Genomic DNA, 8,575 nt, shown 5'->3' with positions numbered 1-8,575 from the left:
AAAAATAATAAATATAAAAAATACGTCTTATATTTAAAACTAAAATTAATTTAACAATTAGGTTCTATGTTAAAAATCAGAATTGTACTCAACTACATACATATTTTTTCCAAACACAGTTTGAAGAATGAGTTTTCACTACGGCTTGGCTAGCTATGTATGGATAATTATTGATATATCTGATCATTTATTATTCAAATTAGGCTTGTTGCAGCATGGCACTTATAGTTTGTACATTAAAAAAGAGCCTTGGAATCTACTCCAGTTAAGGACAAAACCTTAAGTCCAGAAAACAAAAGATGACAAAGATTACCATATATAAACAATCTAAAGCAGAGGAGAAAAAATGAGGATTCAATATCCGAGAGTTAAATAGTGTGGAAAATTCTAAGAATCAGAATCGGATTGAGGAGTCTCATCGGAAGAATTTCTCTTGGAAGAAGAAGTTGCTGATTCATACTTCATCATTAACTTCTGTAAGCCAGGTTTCAATTCAGAGTTACAAAACTGTTCATACTCTGTTTTATCCCCTGCTTTCTTCTTCACTTCCACCACCACCAACGACGGAGTCAGCTCAAATATCTCAGCAGCAATCATCAGTGGCCCCTTCACACCTTCCCTTGATCCCTCCAAGCTCACCGTGCAATCCTTCTTCCTCACTGTAAAGCTCACCAACTGAGCAATTTCCTCCAACTTCGATATGATCTCTGACACTGGAGCGCTGGACACAAACGTCGCCTCGTCCCCTTTCTCCTCGAACAACCCGGAAAGATCGAAGCATGCAGAGAATGATATTATATCAAATGCATTCAAGCTTGCTGGTCTTGGCAATGAAGCGTTACTTCTTCTTCTGACCTCTAGCTCTGAATCGGATTGTGATACTGAATAATCTGCGATTGATTCTATGTCATCTTTGTTTAAATCCAGTTTGTCAATATCTTCAACGCTGGTACAGAGCTTATCGTCGTCGAAATAAAACTTGATCTGTTTGAACCCTTTCTTGAATCACTTGTTTTCCATGATATCTGGGATTGAGATTCTGGTTTCTGGGTTTGTAACGAGAAGACGAGTACACAATAAGTTTAGCTCCAGCGAGAACCACTTGGGACACCGGAAAACTCCTCTGTAAATCTTCTTGTACATAGCCATAACGTTCTGATCATGGAATGGTGAATAACCTGCCATTAAAACGAAGAGAATAACGCCACAAGACCAGATATCAACTTTGGCTCCGTCGTATCCTTTTCTTGCCAGAACCTGAGGAGCAACATACACAGGCGTTCCACAAAAAGTATGAAACAATCTGTCTTGTCTGATTTGATCGGAGACAGCGCTGAGGCCGAAATCGGAAACCTTGAGATCGCCGTTTTCGTGAAGTAACAAGTTTTCCGGTTTGAGATCACGGTGGTACACAGCTCTGGCGTGGCAGAATTCTACGGCGGAGATCAATTGCTGGAAGTACTTTCTCGCGACTCCTTCCTTCAATCGGCCTTTTGCGACTTTATTGAATAACTCGCCGCCGTGGACGTATTCCATGACGAAGTAGATCTTCGTCTTTGTGGCCATGACTTCGAAGAGCTAGACGATGTTGGGGTGGCGGATGCGGCGGAGGATTCAGATCTCGCGCTTGATGTGAGCGACTAAGCCACCCTTGAGGATTTTCTCTTTGTCGATGATCTTAATTGCAACTTCTTCGTCGGTTTTGATGTTTCGAGCGTAGTAAACCTTTGTGCGAAGGTGCCATGGCCAAGGAGTTTTCCTACTTCATAGCGGCTGAGTAAAAGATTGGCGTTATTCTTCTTCTTCATCCGATTGAGACCGTTGCTCGAAACGTCGACGTCCGCCATGGATGCGGTGGTGAAGAAGGTAGAAGTTGCAGAATTGTTGTTCTGTTTTTTTGGTTTAGGTTTAGGCGTCGGCGTGCTTCTCCGCCAGTGAAGGTGGAGACGATGATGTGAATTGTTTGGAGGCTAAGATGTGGTTTTGATTTGTTGAGGTTTGTTTCTCCCTGCGTGTGTATCGGCGGGTTTGGTTAGGCTAAATAAATTTGTGTGTGATAATTTTTATTTTATTCTTATTTAAAATATTTAAGTAATTTTTCAAACAATGTTGAAACAGAAGAAATAAGTGATATATGTTTAGGCACTCCAAATCAAATCCTGCAGATTGCTTCTGTTTATTTGTACTGACAAAAATCTCTTAAATTCAATATTGAAAGCAAAATAATTCAAACGGGCCATTGAATTTGAAGCTTAACATACCCGTCATGAATTAAACTGGACTTTTTGAAAATTATAACCTACAAATGCAATTTACTTTTCTTTCAACGGGAATGGTATATTTTAATATGAATGATGACATTATCAACCTATGATGTTATCTTGAATCAAAACCAAGTTCCTTTGCTATACTTTTGATCCTTTAAGAGAATCAATTATTTTACTTCTTACAATGCCAATCTCAGAATAACTTATCAGTAAATTACTATATTGAAATGAAGATTGAGTATAGAGTATACATTAAAAAGAAAAGAGAGGGAAAAGGAGAGATCAAATTAAAGATTGGAGATCAAAGAATGAGGAGGTATAAAATAGAATATTAAAAGCATAGTAAGCTTTGAGTAAGGAGTTAATTAGTTCCACGTTTATAGGGTTGGCACGTAACTGGAATATTATAAGGTACTCACAATGAAGCCAGTGATAGCATTGCTACCGTACGGTCGTCGCCCCAGCGGGAAGCACTCCTATTTACAGCCTAATAGTCAACTCCTTCCTTGACTTTCTCTCCTCTACCCAAAAAGCATCATTGGAAAGAAAGGCCCTCTTAATTTTATTAATTTTTTTCTTTAAATGACAATGCAACAAGTTTCTTAATTCAGCAAGCGTTATGTTTTCAACCCTCGAGTCCAAAGTAGTATTCATGATTGGATATGTTTAATAAGATTAGTTCAACTTCTGACGAAAAGAGTTAGTCTCTCCTAATGTGATAAACTAAAATTCGAATTTTGGTTGAGAGATGTTCACATGATTGCCTCGAATATAAAGATACATGTGTTTAGGGGGAAAAAATCAGTTTGCACACATTCCCATCTCTTACCACATGTTTGGTTGAGGGTTTGGGAGGGAAGGGAAGGATGGGGCCACCAAAATCCATTTTATGTTCTTTTACAAGTAGAAACTATAATTTTTCCAAAGAGGTATTGAAGTATTGAGGATTATGTATGTGTATCTATCGATATATAATATTCAATAAGTATTAGCTTGCCCCATGCTTCATTCAAGGAAAGCCACGCTCTAGCTAGCCTGAGAATTTTTGCTTTTGAATAACAAAATTAAAGCCACGGTTAGGACGGTGCGCATAAAGTATGGATTAAGTCAAATCAGAGATTAATAGATCCCTATATCTCAAGGATATGGGTTATTTAGAATCGTAACATTTAAGCTATAATGGTTTGCTTTGTGATTTAGTTAGTAGGTATTCTCTTCTCCAAAGGCGCGATCGAAAGAGACAATCTAATCTTGTATGACATGCAAGGATTCATAATCGATCATATCCAAAAAATGAAAAAAAAAAAGGGGGGGTGATTTCGAAAGTGCTTGTTCTATCTGAATGAGGATGATAGCTTTCAAGGAATTGTAGTAGACATTGACTCTCGGAGAAGCCTTTCATTCCAGATAGAAGAGATTGAGGCCTTCATGCATTTCCAATAGTTCAGCTGCAATTATCTAACTTTCCGGAGGAAGGTTTTGATTATCTCATCATAGGTGGGCCATTTCCACATTTTTGTCCAAATGTCGGGGTTGGAAGCGATTTTTTTTTTTTTTCAGTGGCTTTATAGGCAGACATTTGGTTAAGAAGTTGCCATCAACGGAAGGTCTCCAACAAAGAACATCATCATCATCATCCCCATTCGGATCAGGTAGTTGAACGAGAAATATTTGGCTGATGATATTCATAGAAAGATGAAGGATGATCATGTTTTGAGTCCCAAACCCCTACTATAGTTTTAAAATGAGTGACCCTGGCATTAAGAATATTGCGTAAGCATTAGAACTATGTCAAACAAGAGATTGAAGAAAAAGTGATGGCCATCTATCAAACCATAAAGAAATTTGATTGCTTTTCCCAATCCTTAATCGTACATTTTCCACATGACTTTGTCCCAAGAAGATGCTAGGCCAAGTAAAAAGAGGGGAAAAAAAAAATCAGATGGACGAGGTTTAACAAGGGAATCGTAGGTTTGTTCCATTTGTACTTGTCCCTTACAACCTTGACTTCTTGGGTTTAGCCATGAAACCCGGCCAAACTTTTGTAATAAAAGCATCATTTCAACTTGGAGAATTACTATGAATCTTTTTTCTAAAAAAAAAAAATAACTATCAAAAAGTCTCAATAACAAATGAGAATTAGTTATTTTATACCTCAAAACTTGTCACTACAAGTTGCTCAATTGTGATTGATCTTTTTTAATAATTATGTTTCTTCTTTGATATTTTATTGCAATTTCCTCTTCCGATCGACTTGAGTTTCCTAAAATCAGTGCCTAGTTTGAGAAGCTTTACACCATAACCCGACATGTATTTAGCTAGTCAAGATTTTCTTAACATTATTCCCCCCAAATAATCTTAAGGACTTAGTTTTAGTCTTATCCTCCCATCTATATATTTATAATACCAAATAAAGATTAAAAAACACAGATGATGGATGTAAAAGAATAAATAAATAAATCAAACCCATAGTTGTGCAAATTACTTAAAATCAACAGCTATTTTATTGAGATATTGACCAGCATATTACTTAAAAGACCATGATACTCTCTAAAGTCAGATATAAAACCTATATCTCTAACATGGTGAAGAAGTGCCTTTCACATTTTGTAAATGTGATATATGAATCATGTGACATAGCCACTCTACATTTGTTGACTTTGATAAAATTAATTATGAAACAATTATATTATTGTTGAAAAAGCAAATAAGTTGACCTACACATTGTACGTAAAGTGTTAATATAATATTGATTTGAAACTTAAGTCAAGTTCATGCTATATGATGATGCCTAAGCGACACGCAAGAACATAAAACGAAGCTGCTTTAAAAACAATAAATAAGTAAACAATGCTGATCAAACAAAAGATAAATAAACGAAGCTCCAAATATATCGGCTGGGGGGATGATCTTCTAAAGAGGTAAACGCAGATCTGAAACTATTTGATAACAAGTCCTTTACCTTTTTTAATTATTTTTTAACGCCCCTTGAATGCAGGAGAGTGTTGATTTCTTTTTCGATGTAATTGGGGGAGAAAAAAACCTAAATTAGCAGAATGTTGATAAATGTGGCGTGGTTTGGCCAAAAAAAAGATAAATGTGGCGTGGCTTTAATTATTTATGTATTTAAAGCTTGTTTAGTTTTGTGTGTATTGGTAGAATTAATTAACTTTGCAGACTTGGCTTTAAGTAAATCAAAATTGGCCAAACTTGAGTCAGGCCAAAACTGAAGTTAGCCTAAAGCAGGTATAAGTTGCTTCTATTCCTAAATAATGTTCTGGGCTTACACGTGGTTTTAAAAAAAATTGTACTAGTTGGTTTTAAAATTCATTACTATGAATTTGAAAATTGTGTTACTTGGTAGCCACTCTCAACAAACATAGATTAGGCTTCAAAATCAAGATTTTTTTTCTAAGCATAATTATTCTTCTATCAGAAGTAATCTTATTTAAAATATTATTTGATACGAAATGTGAGTATATCTTGGGAATTCGTACATTACTTTGTTATACTGAATTGGCCCATTTCAGTACATTCAAATCTTGTTGGTTCAAAATCATGATTTTGAGCCCTGGAACGTTGTTTTACAAATCGGCATTTATTGTGTATAGCATGTTAGGCCCATACCAGGAGCAGACAATCCAATCTAGTTAAGAAATTATTCGGCCCATTTGAAGTCTTTCATATATATTTTATTTATAAGTCACTTCTAACATCTTTCATATAAACAAATAAAAATCTTAAATTTCATTTAAAATTGAACAACTTTTCAAATTTATCTATGTTTAATATACAAGATACCTAATTAGAACAAAGTTAATATAATAATAAATAAAGCGTAAAGTTATACTTTTATATGAAAGTTTTCTCTCTCTCCCCTATAATTAGGACAAACAAAATTTTCTTCTCTCTTTGTCCTGCAAATAAGGCCACAGCAGTACGTTTTCCTTCAAGGGTGTCATTTGAGTTATTACCATCACCGCATAGTTGTAAACAGTTCTGGCCCAATAAAAAGGAGTTCTAAAGAGTTAAAAACTTAAAATTTACAAATACAAGAATTATCAGAGAAAATAGGCTGATATATTGAGTATTATTATTTGTTAAATGGATACTTGAATTTATATGTTAAAAAATTCATATAAGATTCTTAAAAGGTATTGATAAGAAAAATTAGGATGGACCGTGACTTGCTGATCCGTTTGGCTTGAATGGTTTTTGTTTTTCTGTTCGACTCTGATTTTTTGATACAAAAATTAATTAGATAATATGAATAAGTTATATAGGTGAAGTTGGTGTAATAGATTTTGGGAAATAGAAAATTAATAAAACATCAATTTTATGGAGGGAGTTACTAGAAAAGGATCGAAGCAGTGTATTAACATTCGCTTTCAAAGTGTCACTAAAATCAGAATAAACACAAAGACTATTAAACAAATTCTTCTTGTGTAGGATGACACTAACGTAGTTCAAGGATACAGAAAATGTCCAGACAATTTGAGTTATCTAACACAGATGCAAAAATGAAAAGAATTAGAAGATTGCAGTTTCATCTATATCAAAAGTTGAATTTCATCATGCCAAAAGAAAAAGATTGTAGCAATGCATGCAAGAGGTAATCAGACATATCTTCGAATTTTAACCTTTCTAGTTGCAATTTTAATGTTGGACTGACTCTAGTTTGAATTTGAATTAAAAATAACACGTATGGTCATTGAACTTTAAGGCAAAACAAGATCAACGGGCTGCCCCGGCCCACTAAGGAAATCTCTCCAATTTCCATCCATGTTCTGTAGGGGTGTTTAGAGGCCCAATAGCCTGGTGTGCCCGTCAAAAAAATACCCAGCCAAGCCCAAAAAAAATGAGCCCTAAAAAAATAGGTATTTTCGGAGAGGGCTAATCACAGGCAGGGTCGGGCGGCGGGCACAGCATGCAGCCCTGCCCATTTGGCCCTGCCTAATATATATATATATAATAATTTATATGATAATATATATTTTTTCAGAATTATAATATATATAGTGTAATATTAGTATATTTTGTTTTATTCTATTCCAATACCCAAAACAAATATTACTCCCTTATATTATTAGACTTTGCATTTTTAAATTTCTAATTTTTTAAAATATACCACATATTTTAAATTTTCTGAATTACCTTACTGTGTATTATAATTGTCTTTTAACTTTTTCAAGTTAATATTACTACATATGTCATAAAGTGATACTAATTATACTAATTTAAATGTAATATATAAATATTTATAAATTATACTAAACCATAAGTTAATAATATAATTGAATACTCCCTCCGTCCCTTATTATAAGATCTAATTTTTTTTGAACAGGTTTGTCCCTTTTTATCAGATCTTTTTTGAATTTGTCTGAATATTTAATATATTTTTACCTATTTTAACGCTAGTTTGATGCATTTAATACATTCTCTTTCTTCATTTATCTTATTATTACTCTCTCACATCTACCCATTTATATATAGGGGTATATTTGAAAAAAATTGTATTTGCTTCATATTAATTACTTTTAACTAATTTTAACTATTTTCTTAAACTGCGCAATTTAGTTAAAATGATCTTATAATAAGGGACGGAGTAGTATGTTAATATAGTTTGTATATTTTTTATATGCTTCATTATTTTCTCAATTTTGTGAAGATTGATGCAAATCATTTGATCTTTAAGGTTTTAATTATAATTTTTTATTATCTTTTTTTTAATAATTATGGATGTTGTTTAATTCTTGAAGCATAGATATTTGTTAAAATATATGGTAGTATTTTAAATTTCATGACTCAAGTTGAAAATTTGGATAAGGAAAGCCCACCCTGCTCAACCCACATTAGCCCAGTCCAAAATAGGTAAGGTTTCTACCGAGCAGAACCGGGGTAGCGAGCTGCATTTTGCAACCCGTTCATTCTTCAGACTGGGCATCAGGCACGAATCTTGTCCTACCCAATCCTGCCTATGCACACCCCTAATGTTATGTCTTGGGGCCTTGCTTAGCTTCTTTCTTTCTTTTCGGCTAGAAAAGAGGGCTCATAAAAGTTAAAACATACAAAAGGGGAGCCAAGTCCCATGGTACTATTATTTATTGGAGCCTCTCATTTCAGTCCCAGTTAAATGGAACAAATAACTACCTCTGGCATTTTCTCATATGTATATTAAGTAGAGTAGTTTTCAATTTCATAATGCCCGCAAGTGAGAGTTGGTAGGATCTTACTATAATTTTATGTCAGAAACTCAGTCTTTTTGTAAGTTGAATATTATTGCTAGACTAAAGCTGACGTGTCATTCT

The 8,575-nt window shown here is 34.2% G+C and overlaps 1 pseudogene; it reads right to left on the bottom strand.

Annotated features, from left to right (window-relative positions):
- Window positions 1-387: 387 nt before the first annotated feature.
- Window positions 388-7,627, bottom strand: LOC114726311 (CBL-interacting serine/threonine-protein kinase 12-like; annotated as a pseudogene).
- Between the last annotated feature and the right edge of the window lie 948 nt (window positions 7,628-8,575).

Source organism: Neltuma alba, unplaced genomic scaffold, assembly GCF_004799145.2.
Source record: "Neltuma alba isolate B1F8T4 unplaced genomic scaffold, ASM479914v2 tig00012364_pilon, whole genome shotgun sequence".
Lineage (NCBI taxonomy): Eukaryota > Viridiplantae > Streptophyta > Magnoliopsida > Fabales > Fabaceae > Neltuma > Neltuma alba.
This window is presented reverse-complemented; position numbering and strand designations above follow the sequence as displayed.